Source organism: Euleptes europaea, chromosome 14 (assembly GCF_029931775.1).
Source record: "Euleptes europaea isolate rEulEur1 chromosome 14, rEulEur1.hap1, whole genome shotgun sequence".
In the NCBI taxonomy this organism is placed as follows: Eukaryota; Metazoa; Chordata; class Lepidosauria; order Squamata; family Sphaerodactylidae; genus Euleptes; species Euleptes europaea.
The window spans coordinates 13201645-13216193 of record NC_079325.1 but is presented as its reverse complement, the minus strand read 5'-3'; the positions used below and the strand labels follow the sequence as shown (position 1 = coordinate 13216193).

Here is a 14549-nt window from a genome sequence, read left to right as displayed (position 1 = left end):
ACTGCCCTCTGCTGGCACATCACAGTATCACAAAAGGTTATAACAAAGATTATTAAGTAGCTGTGTTGGTCTGTTAGGAAAAAAATTCTGCACAACAGCCTTTTAATTCAGAGGAAACATTGCTACCCAAGCTACCGTGCTGTCCAGAATTCTTTGTCACACTGGATGTTTAGTACAAAAAAGGAAGAAGATGAGACCGCAGGGCATGATGGAAAAGCTTAAGTATGCAGTTTATAGCCTTTGTAACATAAATACCAGAAGGTGCTGCAGAGTTAATTAGATTGGATGTGGTAGATGCAAAACAGGTTTCAAGACGTATTGGGATTCTTGGGATTAGAGAAGCCATAAATGGCCACTTCTACCTTGGACAATATAAAAACTAGCATTTAATCGGATCTCTTCCCCTGCACTGCTCAGGGGTCCCATTCAAGCCAAGGAGCAGAAGAGAAATGCGGTATTCTGATATTAGCAGATGGAGATTGATTGTGGGTGATTCACTAGGTGCAGAGTCAACAGCAGCCAAACTTGGTAGTATTACCAAGTAGCCAGAGGTCTCAGTAAAGAATCAATAAGAAGACAGTATGTTAAACTTTTTATAGATCAGGCACTATAAAATGCACGAACAAACATTTCTAAATGTTTTGTTAAATCTAGAAACGAGAGGCTTTCCTTGCAGTTTCCTCAGCTAAAACAAATCAAATACTAAGTAGAGATGGGCATTCACACATTGATCCAGAAAAAGAACCAAAATGTGTTATATTTTAATGTCGATATTGTAATAACTAACCCAAGCTTTAAAATAACCTTCAGAAATAGACAGAAAATATATTTATGCCTTGGTAACTGCTGGTGTTTACTTTCTGATAGCTTGACAAAGACAATGGGCAGGGAAGAAGATGAGAGAGAGTGAGGTGGCAGATAATGTAAGTGACATGGACATTATCCTCCCAGTAGTGTGTCAGTCTTGTCACCAAACAGGAATGTGTTGCTGGGTTTCTTAGCACAGTGTGTCGCAGTTCGTGCTCTTGAAATGACTAGACCAGGGGTCGGCAAACTCATTAGTCAAAAGAGCCAAATATCAACAGTACAACGATTGAGATTTTTTTGAGAGCCAAATTTCTTAAACTTAAACTATATAGGTAGGTACACTGTTTATTAACTTAATAAACTTTAATTAAAGTTTTAATTAAACTATAGGTACACTGAATAAAACTTGATATCATACTTAACAGTGATCTTATTTATTGATAAAAATTAAATTGTAAGTCCCTGCCATTTCCCCCTCCCCATCTGGAGTCCTCGTCTGGAGGCCTGGTCTACGCCATAAAAGCCTATTGGTAGACCTGGCCTCCGGCTGAGTCCCATTGGGAGCCCAGGTCTACCCACTGGCTTTCTTGGCAGTAGACCTGGCCTCTGAAGGGGGACTTTTTCCCCTCCTCGGAGTCTAGGTCTACCGCCAAGGAAGCCAGTGGGTAGACATGGCTTCCCAATGGGACTCAGCCGGAGGCCAGGTCTACCAAAGGAAGCCCGCCCCGCCCAACAGCTGATAGGCAGGCGGGGGGGCAGGAACCGCTGAGCCGCCCGCCCAGCAATCGCGCGGTTAGAGGGGAGGGGAGGCTTTAGCCTCCCAACCCTTGAGGGCAAGGGAAAGGGGGACCCGGCCGTTCTTCATGGTGGGGGGGGGAGAGACAGCATGCCCGCTCACCTGCTCTCTCGCGCTCGCTCGCTCTTTCTCTCAGGCGCGCCAGTTCAGGTTCTCGCGAGCGTGAGAGCAGGGGCTCCGAACCATTTGGAGAGCTGCACTCAACGGGCCAAAGAGCTGCATGCGGCTCGGGAGCTGCAGTTTGCTGACCCCTGGACTAGACTCTTAGAAAGGACCACTTCCTGAGAAGTGATATGTTATCATATTTAGCCAGTCACCCAGTAAGCAGGAATCAACATTTCTTACTTAACGTAAGCTTTTTCTTGAGATGCTCCAATAAATTTATGAAAAGTAGGTATCATTAATAAAAACATATTTATTCACAACATATAATATATGCTTGTAGGTACAAAGTCTTAAAATATTATATAAGGTTAAACATCATTAGTCTATGTTTCTGTTGCAAGTAATCATTCACAATCCCTATGCCTCTATAAAAGAGTATCTTATCTTAACACTGTAATGATATTTCATTTTAGAATATAACTCAGTTACAGAAATCTTGTAAAATATGGTTAGTACAATGCACATTCATTCAGAATATAACGTTACAGAAATCCTGTCAAAATATGGTTAATACTATGGAAAAAGTGTTTTTGTTGTGTCAATCTTTGCACCTTCTCAGTGACCTGGGGTAGGCTTTTGGAAATATATGACACCGCTGTCATTTTCTTTTGCCCTGCAAGTAGTTTCTTAATAAGAAGCTGTTTTTCTGTCACTTGTATTGTTGTGGTCATTATTACTTTTTGACTAAGCCCTGTGAGAAAGAGTATGTGACTTGCTACAGTGGGCATAAAAGTGTTTCTGGTGTTTATGGGTCCCCTTTCTCATTCCCCATTTCCTTGGCTGGTTTTGCTAGTGTCTCTATCCTACCACACCACTTAGCATAGTTTGAAGCCTTCTTCCAGTCAAAGGAGGCATCTTCCAACCTCCAGCAGAAGAACCATTAAGTTGGAGGCAGGAGGAAGGCTCCGAACTTTGCTGAGCAGAGCGGCAGCATCACACCACTGTCTGGATAGTCAAGAGATTGGGAGAAGTGCCTAACACCAAGGCCGGTGAGATAGCCCCTTCAGTCTGGTACAACAAGGAGGCTTCATTTGCAAAAGATCCATGTTTTTTGGGGGAGGGGGGCAGCAAAAGTCTCCCAAGAGCCCTACTGCTTATCACTTAGAGGCCCTGTAATCAAATAATAAGCACTGTGCTTTTGTCCTGAATACCTGAACTGTGAGCAATTTTCATAAACCCAGCTTTTCTTCAACAGTTGATGTGCTTACATGTGAATTTGTCCTTATTCACTTTCAAGACACGCTTAATTGATTCTCATTTCATTTAGAAAATTTCTAACTCACCTAGGATCCGCGAGACCCACACTCAAATCCCCACTGTGCTATGGAAGCTTGGGCCAGTCACACACTCGCACCCCATAAACTACCTCACAGGGTTGTTGTGAGGATAAAATGGAGGAGAGGAGGAGGATATAAGCCACTTTGGGTCCCTATTGGACAGAAAAGCAAAATATAAATGAAGTGAATAAATTGAGCAGAGAGAGAGGCACAAAATTCTGAGCACGACCATCAAACATACACATTTCTGCATCAGATGGATGCCAATTCTCTCTTGAACAAAGCAGTTATCAAGGTCAGATCTGACTCTGCCAAGAAGGAGATGTACAGATGTGCCAAGATTTGAAATACCTGGCTCTGCAAACTCGCCTGGATGGCTGCCAAGACAAGAGACAATGAAGATACAGCTGGTTTAAAATATGTCTCTCAAGAGCTAGAATACAATGCTGCATCCTCAAAAGAATAACTTTTTTTAAAAATGCCACCCACTTTGGGGGGAATGGAATCCAGGCTTCTAAGCAGGAATCTAATTTTCTGGGATTATGAAAAACAATCAGCATCCCAGATCAATAGTTTGGTCACAGCACAGAGATTGACCACCACCACCACCCCCAGGGAAAAAAAAACTTCTGGATTTTTCTAGAATATTTCCATGCTCTTTTTGCTGTCTTTTGCCTTCTGTGCATCATCTGTCTGTTTCAGAAGCGGAGAGGAACATGCTGTAAGAGTCTATTCTTGGAAAATGTATAACCATCAAAACGAGGGACATATCTGAGATCTTGGACCAGAAATTAGCTCTGACACAGTGTCCAGCCAGATTTTTTCCCCCGCCCTTCCTGCATACTCAAGAAATTCAGACAAAGGAGAGAGGAGGCGGTCTGGTTTTTGAAGTCATCTGTGACCCTGAAATCTGTGTGGCAGAGTGGCAGCATTCTAGAAGGAGTAACGTGGCTCAAATTAAAGATGGACTCCAGAAGCATAGGCGGTGTGGAAGGAGTGCAAAATTTCATTTCTTGCAATGTGTTTGTGGCCCTGGAGATTGTGCAGGGCCATCTCTGCTAGAGTATGGTTGGAGGACGCATGATACAGCCACCTTGGTAAAACTAGGGACACAGCTTGAACCTGGAAGGGAGACTTCCTGAGGATATAACATATGCTCCTTTGAATTCCAGAGAGCCCCATGGCACAGAGTGGTAAACTGCAGTGCTGCAGTCAAAAGCTCTGCTCACAACCTGAGTTTGATCCCGATGGAAGCCAGTTTCAGGTAGTCCTCTCTAGGTCAACTCAGCCTTCCAGCCATCCGAGGTTGGTAAAATGAATGCCCAGCTTGCTGGGGGTAAAGTGTGGATGACTGGGGAAGACACTGACAAACTACCCTGTAAACATGGTCTGCCTAGTAAATGTCAGGATGTGACGTCACCCCATGGGTCAATAATGATCCAATGCTTGAACAGGAGACTACCTTTACTTTTACCTTACCTTTGAGTTCCATGTTGGGAGACAAGTGGGATATAAATGTAGTGAACAGGAATCAAAAGAAACAACATGTTGGCTAAAGAAGAGGCTGTCCAATAATCTTTCAGAGGGGGCTGATCCAATTTGGGGAGGGGTGCCAGCTGCTGGCACTCATTTAAAGGCTACCTGGTTTACCTTTTATAGAGAACCTCATCGGTGGGTGTGGAATCCCAGTTTTGAAAGAATGTCCCAGTCTTCATAGACCTGCCTTGAGTCCCATTTCTTGGGGTACAGATCATTCCAGATGGACAGCAGTGCTTTGGAATAGTTTTGGGAGAAAGTGAGGGAAATTCCTTAACTTGTAGCAGGAAATTCTGCAGAGCAGAATTTTGACAGCCAGCGTGGTGTAGTGGTTAAGAGCTGTGGTTTGGAGTGGTGGACTCTGATCTGGAGAACAAGGTCACCCAGCTGACTTCATGTGGAGGAGTGGAGAAACCAACCCTGTTCCCCAGATTAGTGTCTGCCGCTCATGTGGAGGAGTGGGGAATCAAACCTGGTTCTCAGATCAGACTCCACCGCTCCAAACCACCGCTCTTAACCACTACACCACGCTGGCTCTCTCTCTCTATAAAACATAAATGAATTTTGTGTTTAGACTTGGGTTCCATCCCCAAGATATCTCATTATGTATATGCAAATATTCCAAAATATGGAAAGATCTGAAATACGGACCACTTCTGGTCCCAAGCAATTTGGATAAGGGACACTCAACTTGCATTATCAAAACTGGAGAGGTTCCTGCCTTGGGGAACTTATCGTTCTAAAGTATGGCTCTGAATTAGGGTTGCCAGGTCCCTCTTTGCTACCGGCGGTAGGTTTTTGGGGTGGAGCCTGAGAAGGGCGGGGTTTGGGGAGGGACTTCAATGCCATAGAGTCCAATTGCCAAGGCGGCCCTTTTCTCCAGGTAAACAGTTCTCTATCAGCTGGAGATCAGTTGTAATAGCAGGAGATCTCCAGCTAGTACCTGGAGGTTGGCAACCCTACTCTGAATAGGAAAAAGAATGAGGGCAATAGTAAAGATTATATGGAATGGGTGTATTGCATCAGTGATATTAAATTGCCCTACCAATTGCCAAGGTTACAAAAGAAACATTCTAGTCTGGTTTTGTTCTTTTTTTCCTCTTCTCTAGTCATCCTAAATAAGGTCAAGGGAACAGAATATGGTAATGAAAACTTGGACGTGCTCCTTTTTCAAAGGAGCATCAGAGGAGAGAAAGCTGTTGCCAGCCACCAAAGGCCAAGGAGGTGGTCTTTTGCTTTCATATGCTTCCTGTCTTTAGGGAGATGGCTTCTTGCGGAGGTCTCCATCTTGGCTCCCATTTAACTCTGCTGGTAGTGTTTGTGTGTAATTGAGGGCACGGTCTTTGCAGAACCAGGTCCCTCCTGCACCAGCAGAAATGTCAACATAGATTTGCCACCGGCAGCAAAAGGTCATGAAATGGCACCATTAAAATTGCTTGCAAAAAAGCTCAGTGCGTAGAATGACCCCTCAATTTCTCGCTTCTTCTCTACTTGTTTTTTTCTATTTCATGCTCAGGGCTACCAACACATCCATGCACTTCATTGACACCAATGCGTACCTAAGTGCTGTCAAGTCACAACCAACTTATGGTGACCCCAGCATGGGGTTGTCAAGGCAAGTGAGAAGCAGAAGTGGTTTTCCATTGCCTTCCTCTGCAGAGTCTTCCTTGATGGTCTTCGATCCAAGGACCGCCCCTGCTTAACTTCTGAGATCTGACAAGATCGAGCTGTACCATTGGTCTTTTATGCACGGATGTTTCACTCGCCATCACCCCTCCGATGACTTCGGGCCTTTGTATGGATTAGGTATGCCATTTACGACCATCAGGGGTCGTCTCTCTCCCCCCCTGCATTTCCCCGCATTTTGTCTGCATTTTCAAATTCAAGATAAAACAGGTCACTTAAAGCACGGGCAAAATGCGGGGAAATGCAGGGAGAAAGTGAGGCGACCTCTGAGGGTCGGAAACAGCATGCGTAATCAATACAAAGACCCGAAGTTGTCAGTGGGGTGATGGCGAGTGAAACAGCCATGCATAAAAGACCGCCTCTTGGTAGCAACCCTATGGAACTGCACATTCCATTTGTTGTTGTTGTTGTTGTTGAACCCCAGTGTAGACAAAAGATTTCTGGTGCACTGGCAACTTAACCGGCAACTTAACCAGCCACCTTATGCCGTCCTTTGTACCTTGATGCACATGGGACACCACCTCTATACCTTCATCTTTTCCAAATTATTTTTTTTTACAGAAAAGTTGAGGGGAGAAGTACAAATATTAAATTACAGAAAACGTACAGCAAGGAGGCTGACTCAGTATTCACTTTGTCAAACCAGAAATACCCATAAAAACAACTTGTCCACAAATGGTACTTCACACCAATCAAACCACCATACATATTCCATATTCTTCAACAACACTATCTCCATCTGGTTAGTTTTCAAGAGAGGATCTCTCCCTAATATCCCAGAGGCAAGAGTCTTCATCTCCAAGCCTGGTTTCCCTTGCTTCCACACAATGTATCGATGGCTACTAGGTAAGACGGCTTTTAAAAAAGGAGTGAGCAAAGTCATGGTGGAGGGCCTTATCAAGGACTATTAGCCAGGAAGCTCTGACATGCATAACCCGGACTAGTCCAATTTCATCAGTTATCAGAAGCTAAGCAGGGTCAGCCCTGGTTAGCACTTGGACGGGAGACCACCAAGGAAGTCCAGGATTACTACACAGAGGTAGGCAATGGCAAACCACCTCTGAATGTCTCCTGTGCTGAAAAACTTATGGGATTACCATAAATCGGCTGCAACTTGATAGCCAGAAACAAACAAAAAATCACCTAGATGGTTAAATTAGCTTCCATGTCCACAGTTAATGCTGCATCCTGGGGACAAATCAGAAAGGGAAGGCTCACATCTTCACTTCCTTCTCATGTGTTCTCAAAAAGCTTCTAGCTGCCCACTGTTGAAAACAGAATGTTGCACTAGATGGACTTTTGGTCTAATCCATCCTGTTCTTATCTCATGTTCTTTTCCTCCCTTCAGGGAAAATGAAGAAATTTGCCAATTAGCAGGAATCGCTGATGTCCACTAGGAGTTCAGTGGAAACCAACCCACTCATTTGAACAGATTTCATCCCTCTGTAGGCTGGCCTGGATTCCTGTTAGGCAGACACTTCCTTATACCCTTAAGGAGAATGTCTTTCATTTCCTCCCATCTTGGCATTAACATATCAAAGGTTTGGAAATTGCAACTCCCCCATTATTTTGTTAGCAGCAGTGGGTTGAAATACTGAGAGTTTTAGTTAACAAGGTTTGTTGCATAAATCTTCTTCCTGACAGAGACTTCTCTACCCTTGCACATCTGCTTGTGGAAACGAGAAGATTGATAGAGCGACAGTAAAACACTTGCTAAAACTGGGCCAAATGGTTGAATTAGATTGTGTCTAAATTCTCTGGAGGGTCACTTGAATTCTCAATCCAGGTTTGCATTGGCTCGTCAAGGAGAATAAGGGTGGACAAATATGATCTCAGAAGTCTTCCTCGGTGCAGATTCCCATGATTGCTTTGTTCCCCCCCCCGCTCGTGACAAACAGGAAGTGACATCCCTCATCCTGGCGACCAGCTTGCAAACCAAATTAAAACATCGCCCGGAGTCACTGTCTTTGACTTTTATCTTGTATTGGAAGCTAAGACTCAAGACAGTTGTAGCTGACTCAGAAGAACCTATGAGATGTCACTGGTGGCACCCGCAAAGAGATGAACTGAATCTTGTTTTTCTGCTCCAAGACAGCCTGTTCTTCTCAAGATGGATGGTTTATATCTTAGATCTAATTCTGAAATTGGCCTCCAGCATGTGAACTAAAAAATCTGCACAATGGGGCCAGGTAAGAAAACTGAGGGAACTCCCAGGTTGGCAGAAAATTTTGAAAACAATTTTTTTTAAGTGGGAGTTAACCATTCCAAAATGGAGAATGCTAACCAAAATTTTGCAAAACCCTATGAGATCACAGTTGGCATTGGGGGGTTGCCTAACCACCCCAGTACCACGTGTGGGGAAGGGCAATAAAAGGCAATGGGGTCTAGAAAGGAGAGCAAGCCGCAGTTGGAGAAGCAATGAAAGGGGAAGAAAGTGATGACTGGGGACCATTGAAGAGATAAAATTGTGATGGGGGGTAAAGAATGGAGAAACTAGACCCGGCAGTGGGCTGAGGCATTTCCCTCTTTTGTAAGCGTTGTGAGTCCCCCTTTATGTATGTATATATGTATGCGTGTGTAAGGTTGATGACCCTTGAAACACTATAAGAAGCAAGTCAGAATATATGGGCTTTAAGCAGGGTTAGCCAACTGGCAGTCTAAGGGACGGATCTGGCCCACAAAGCAATTTGCTCTTCCCCGAGCTGTGCAATGTGTGCGTGTGTTAAATGCCATCAAGTTGCATTTGACTTTTGGCAACCCTAGGAATGAATGACTTCCGAAACATCCTATTGTTAACAGTCTTGCTCGGGTCTTATAAAATTGAGGGCTGTGGCTTCTTTGGTTGAGTCGGTCCATCTCATATTGGGTCTTCCTCTTTTCCTGTTGCCTTCAAACTTTTCCTAGCATTGTCTTTTCCAGTGAGTCTTGTCTTCTCAAAATGTGACCAAATTATGTTAGCTTCAATGCGGTTATTTTAGCTTCTAGGGAGAGTTCAGGCTTGGTTTGATTTACAACCTACTTATTTGTGTGGGTGTTCTTGGCAGTCCATGGTATCTGTAAAACTCTCCTCCAGCACCACATTTCAAATGAATCAACTTTTGTGCAATGTATTCACAAGGAAATAGCTACTTTTTTTTGCATGGACATTTTGCCCCCTAGTTGGAAAAATTCATCACCATACACCCTCCAAAAATGGATGATAAACTGTCCAGAACAAAGGCGTATCAAGGACTATTTGCCCCTCATGTGAACCTGCCCAGTGACTAGTTAAGGTCTGCTCCTTCTCAGAGTAATCATATAACTTCAGAAGTCAGGCAGGCAAGCTTCAGACAGAGGGTCTTTTCTGTTGTGGCACCCTATCAGGGGATCACACTCGTTGGTCAAGTTCCCTGGGCATCTACATCAACTTCTTCTAAGTATGAGTTGAACCACATAGGGATTACATTTCCTACTGCTTGTATCATCCAGCTGTATGTGTAAGGATGTGTCTGCATGTGTTAGTTTAATTGCTTGATTCTCATCTCTATTTTACCTAGGAATATTAGTTTAGTCTGGCTGTTTATTATTCTTTAACTTAGTTTTTGTTTTAGTTGTTTGCCGCCCTGAGTGTCTTTACAATTCAAAGGTGAGCTAGAAATGTCATAAATGAAATTAGATAATAAATTAAATGTGCCTTGAAAAGTAATAAGGACCAATTCACAAGTAATAACCACAAATGCTGCAGGACAGCTCAGTTTAGGAAAATGGCTTTCACAGATCAGCTATTCAGAAGAAAAGCCTGGAGCTTACTTGTCATTTGCCTACAGGGCCTGTACTCGTGCAGGTAATGTTACCAAGCGATAAGCTTATCGTTTTGAAAACTACAGTCTCTACTGTTCATATTAAGCAGCCCTTGGAGTTCTAATTTTCTGGCCTCTCGGAGATGTGTTCAGCCTCATCAAAGCATATTTGGCAGCGTAGCCTGATTTGCGCATCATTCAGTGAATGAACTGATGGAAGCATATGGGGTCTCTTCCAAAATCTGCTTGAACTGCAAAGAGATCTACCTTTCCCCCTACCATTTGTGATGTCTTCCTTCAGCTGCAGTTTATAGAAAGCAAATTCAAGACAGGGGCTTCCCAATCACAACTGATCTATTGTGAGAATGGAAGTGAACAAGGTGAGAGCTCATGAAGAGTTTCAGGGAGGGAAAGCCAATGTGGAACTTTCCTCCACACCGTACTCCAATTCTGTAGGATCTCCCTCACCCACAAGGATGTCCCATTATTTGACCACTTAACAAATGGAGCCTGGCAACTAGATCTCTACATCCAGAGGCAGAAAACCTCTGAATACCTGTGCTGGGAGGCAACGTCAGGGGAACTCCTCTGCCTCTGTGCCAAATTCATTTGGCCTCCTATGAGAAAAGATTTTGATGGACCACTGGTCTAATACAGCAGGGCTCTTCTTGTGCTCCTATGACAGGTCTGGTCCCTACCCTGTTAGCCATGGGCATAGACCGAGCATCAAGTTGCTTGAAGCAAAGGGTGGGAGACATTGAACGCCAGACAGACCTTGGAAAATCACAATTTTTCCTAGTACCTGATAAGTCTAGATACTTAGTCTCACCTGCGGCTTATTTTTCTCATCTTGAGCCTATTAATTATAGGAAGGCCTTTACCCTTGCCAGATGCCAGGCCCTACCATCGGCTGTTTTAGAAGGGAAATATAAGAAGATCCCTGGATCAGAGAGGTTTTGTCTGTGTGGGACAGGGGACATTGAAACCATCGAACACGCACTGCTATGTTGCCCGTTCTACTGCAAAGTTAGATCAAAGCTTATTTTTCCCCATGCTTGGTAAATTCCCTGAAGTCAGTTGGGCTTTTGGCAAAGAAGCTCCCATTAGGTGAAGATCCTCAGTTTACACTCCAAACGGCCAAGTTCTGTGCTGTTGCTATTAAAATACGCAGAACTTTATTAGAGAATTATTATTAGAATATTTTATAATTTTATCAATTTTAAGGTGATAATTTTAATCAGGTGTTGTTTTTATTGATCTTACACCTTTATTTGTACGGGCAGTCTGTGATTCTGTGATGCAAAACTATTGAGTCTGGAAATTTTGATGTGTTGGCATGTGATTGGTCAGATGACCATATTAATACATTTGATTTGACAGGTCTGGTGAGCCACCTAACTGAAAAGTTATGTTTCAACTAGGGTTGCCCACTCCACCTTGGAAATTCTTGGAGATTTGGGGGTGGAGCCTTAGGAGCGTGGGGTTTGGGGAAGGAAGGACCTCAGCAGGGTATAATGCCATAGAGCCCACTCTCCTGTGCTGCTGGTTGATCCAGGGGAGCTGATTGCTGTAGTCTGGAGATCAGTTGTAATTCTGGAAGATCTTCAGGCCCCATCTGGAGGCTGGCAATCCTATGAAAGAAAAAAGGGCATTTCCACCAAAGTAAATTCAATTGTTGAGCACAAAATTTGCAGTTGTAATCCCAGGAAAGCACCAGGTTCTACCTGGAGGTTAGCAACCCTAGTTCCAACTGATATTAGATGACAGAAAAGATCTACTTGGGAGCTTTGTGCTATGGTACATTTTTGGTGTTAGTTGCATGCCCATAGTTGGACTACATTGGCTCTTTCACACATGCAGATGTTATTAAGTGATGTGTGAATTCATCAGGAAAAAAAGGGGACGGATCATTGCTTGGAAGAAGACTTTTCACTGATGTTCAAAACAGGAGAACTGTGAGAGTCAATTAATGTTCCTCGCTGGATCTGATAATTGATTTTCCAATCTGCAAATATCTTTTGTCCTTGACCTATTTGTAGATATTGGAATAATACTGGGCAGTGCATGGGTGCGAATATTCTATTTGTCAGTTTAGACAAAAGCTGATTTTGGTGCTGTTGATCTCCATCATTTGGCAGCGACACAATTCCAAATCCAGAGCTTAACCTTTCAACCCTCCTTCCCAGCCTTTTATTTCACCATTTATTTTCTTTCTGCCATGCAATTAACCCTGGATCAGGCTCAGGTTCAAAAGAAACTTAAGGAAATCTCCACATTGCGGGCAAATATTTGCATGGGCAATGAAACGGAGAGAAAAACATCCTGCACCCCAGCAGATGGCAGTACATGGCAATCAGTAGAAGACCGGCAAGGTTTTCTTACAAAACCTGGATGAGCTTTTGAAAAGTATGCTTTATTGACCTGCTTTCAAACAAACCAAAACACGAAGCTGTGACTTCAGACATATGTTGTTAGTAAATTTCATTGACCTTTGTATTTTCATCTTTATAGACCACTAACCCCAGAAGCCACTGAAAAGTCCACTGAAGCCATTGGGGTGTGGGATTAGGACCAGACAGGCCAAGATTCAGATGCTTTCCCTTCCATTAGTCTCACTGAGTGATTTTGGACCATTCATTCTCTCCCTTTCTCCCCTCCCCCCCCTTACTGACAAGAGAGGAAGGCTGAACCATGTCTGTGTGCTGAGCTTGTTTAAAAGGATGGGCTAAAAACGTATAAGTCATGAACACACACATGAAGCTGCCTTATACTGAATCAGGCCCTTGGTCCATCAAAGTCAGAACTGTCTACTCAGACCAGCAGTGGCTCTCCGGGGTCTCAGGCAGAGATCTTTCACATCACCTACTTGCCTTGTCCCTTAGATGGAGATGCCGGGGACTGAACCTGGGACCTTCTGCATGCCATGTAGATGCTCTACCACTGAGCCCCTCCCCTGTACAATGCTATTGGGATGAAACTAAGTTATGACACACTCTTGACAATATATGTGTGGGCCTTTCCTCTGTTGTTGTTTTTAATCTGTTGTAACACTCAATTGCTGGAGATGTGGAGAGAGGCTGTAGTTCAGAGGTAGAGCATCTGTTTGGCATGGAGAAGGTCCCAGGTTCAATCCCCGGCATCTCCAGTTAAAGGGATCAGGTTGTAGGTGATGTAAAAGACCTCTGCCTAAGACCCCGGAGAGCTGCTGCCAGTCTGACTTAACAGGACTGACCTTGGTGGACTGATTCAGTATAAGCCAGCTTCATGTGTTCATGTTTGATAATCTGATACTACCCTGACTCACATGTACTAGAATTTCAAACTTGTCTGTGATGAACAATCAACCAAAGTCTATGAACTGTTTTTGAATTTTTGCTTGTTTGTTTAATAATTGGTTATCTGGGCCTTAAACAAGGGGCCAGAGGCCTGGGTGAGATTCGCAGCCACGTAGGAATGAGGGGCTGTGCCTCCCACCCACCCCCCCACAACCCTGTTTAGTATATATTTAAGATGGCCAGTGTAGTGTATTGGTTAGAATGTTGGACTAGGATCTAAGAGACTTGGGTTCAAATCCTCACTCTGCCATGAAGCTTGCTGGGTGGTCTTGGGCTAGTCATTCTCACTCCACCCAGTCTACCTCACAGGGTTATTGTGTGGATAAAATGTGATAAAGAAGACGTTCATGCTGCTTGGAGCTCCTTGGAGGAAGGGTGGGATTAAAATGTAGTGGGCAGATAATCTTGTCAATGGTTTCGGTTTTCGGTTTTTCTCCACAGTTTTGTGGTTTCTTTTCGTTTTGCTGTCAAATCACAGCTGAGTTTTCAAGGCAAGAGATGTACAGAGGCAGTTTGCCATTGCCTGCTTCTGCGTCACAACCCTGCTTAGCTTCTGAGATCTGACAAGATCTGGCTAGCCTGGGCTCTCCAAGTAAGGGCTCATTTGTATTAGGGTAGGTAAATTGTGTGGTTTTCAGACACATTTTATTTCATACAATGATGCCATTTATATTTATTTATTTACACTTTTTATAGTCCCACTTTCTCATCAAGAGTCAAGGCAGATTACATAATGTAAGTCAGTGCAATCAATAGAATAAGACATCAGATAAGTGAAGTAATAGGACTACATTCGTACTGTCAGGTTGCAACCAGAGGCTGTGGCTCAGTGGTAGAGCATCTGCTTGGTATGCAGAAGGTCCCAGGTTCAATCCCTGGCATCTTCAGTTAAAGGGACTAGATGTGAAAGACCTCTGCCTGAGGCCCTGGAGAGCCACTGCCTGTCTGAGCAGACAATACTGACTGTGATGGACCAAGGGTCTGATTCAGTATAAGGCAGCTTCATGTGTGTTCAACCAATATATGGCGACTCAGCAAGGGGCTTTCAAGGCAAGAGAAAAGCAGAGGTGGTTTGTGATTGCCTTCCTCTGTAGTGTCTTTCTTGGTGATCTCCCATCCAAGTGCAGACCCTGCTTATCTTCTAAGATCTGTTAAGTACCAGCTATTT

The 14549-nt window shown here is 43.8% G+C and overlaps 1 non-coding gene across 1 annotated transcript; it reads left to right on the top strand.

The window, feature by feature from the left end:
• Positions 1 to 14196: 14196 nt before the first annotated feature.
• On the top strand, positions 14197 to 14268 carry TRNAT-GGU (transfer RNA threonine (anticodon GGU)). Its single transcript has one exon. It is a non-coding gene; the product is annotated as a tRNA-Thr (tRNA).
• Positions 14269 to 14549: the final 281 nt, after the last annotated feature.